The sequence below is a fragment of the Brassica napus genome, assembly GCF_020379485.1.
Source record: "Brassica napus cultivar Da-Ae chromosome A5 unlocalized genomic scaffold, Da-Ae chrA05_Random_23, whole genome shotgun sequence".
Lineage (NCBI taxonomy): Eukaryota > Viridiplantae > Streptophyta > Magnoliopsida > Brassicales > Brassicaceae > Brassica > Brassica napus.
The window spans coordinates 24,269-25,912 of NW_026014018.1; the positions used below are offsets into that span (position 1 = coordinate 24,269).

General features: G+C 36.0%; 1 pseudogene; it reads right to left on the minus strand.

Annotated features, from left to right (window-relative positions):
• Positions 1–262: 262 nt before the first annotated feature.
• On the minus strand, positions 263–888 carry LOC125575484 (annotated as a pseudogene).
• Positions 889–1,644: the final 756 nt, after the last annotated feature.

Consider the following 1,644-nt stretch of genomic DNA (forward strand, 5'->3'; position numbering starts at 1 on the left):
CTTAGGGGTGGGTTCCACCACAAAAGAAGAAGAAACGACGCCAAAGACGCCAGATCTGGTGTCGATGCTTGAGCTGCTTCGCGGGTCCACTGACACGTAGTGATCCGCAATTGATTCGTTTTTTAAAAAAAAAATTAGAGAAAAAACCAAAAAAATAATAATAAAGCACTCCACTTAGGGTGGTAGGTTTAATGGTGCTTTGAGAGAAACGGTTCCAACAAAATCATGTAAAAGAAAACAATATCTTATTGAAGAAGTAAACTTAAGACACAACAGCTATCTCTCCACCTCCGGCTCCTCTAGCTAAACGTTTCTTCCCTTCTCGCCAACTTTCTCGCCAACTTTCTCTCCCTGCTAGCCTTGTTCTTAACACGTTTGGTCTCAAACTGGTCAGAGAGTGTCTTCTCTCTCGCCTTCTCAACCGTGTACTTGTGGATGCTCTCCATAAGCACACACTTGTTCTTAAAAACACCCCACCCTTCACTTTCATGTACATTTCATGGTACATGTGCTTGTCGATCTTGTTTTTCTCACGGTAGTTGAGAAGGAAACGCCTCAACACCCTCATTCTATTCATCCAGAGAAACTTGGTCGGTTGCCTCGCCTCTCTTGTGCCCTTTCTCTTACCTGAAAACCCAATAAACGTTGAATAAGGAATCTCAAATCTATCACAAGCTTATAAAAAAAAATGCGACCAAAAAAATAGATTTTGCATTCATTACCAGAACCAGAGTGACGACCCTTTCGTTTGGCCTCGTTCAAAGTCCTTGCATGAGCACGTGAGTGGATCTTGGAGAGTTTCCTGATAATTAAAACATCCTTGACAAGAGTCCTAAGGGCATGATTATCCCTGATAGGTTTCTTAGGAATTTTTTTTTCTTTTTCCATCTGAAAAAAAAATTTAAAGGGAACCAATCGCGGGCCGCCATGCGTCGGTGAAGCCCACGAACAGTGCAAAGATCCAACGTAAATCGGTCCTTATTTTGTAGTTTTTGTTACCGGTTATTTAGTTTTTGCTGGGACCCCCATAATTTTAATAAAATTTTTTTGCTAAAGACCCCTTTTAAGGATCCAAGGATGTTGATGGTCTAATGTTCTGCCCTGATAGAGTTATGGGAAATTGGGTATCATGTCCATAGTGGAATAAAAATTAAGTGTATAACCATAACAAAAATAGGCTATGATATTTATATATTATTGCCATATTACCCTTTCTCATTTTCACCTCTCTTTTTAATTAACTTTATAAGTTAGAAAAATTATAATTTGAATTTCTTATATACTTATAAAAAACATAGATTTTTTTTCGTATATGACATGTTTTGAATTTTGTAAAACTAACATATATTTATAAAATTGAATATATGCAATAATAATAAGTTTGTTCTATTCTATTACATAAAGTTATATAAATAGTAGCAATAAAATTCATCTTTCCTCAATCTCTATCAATCTCCCTCTCCAATCTCCATCCACATATCACTCTTTCTTTTCCTTCTCCCCTCTCTTTCACTCTTTTTTCCCCTCTCTTTCTCTAATATAAATGTTCAAATATTATATTGTTGTATTCTATTTATAAAATATAAAATAGAATAGAAATTACAACTTTTTTTTTCCCCTCTTTTTCCTCTCCCAGATTCTCTC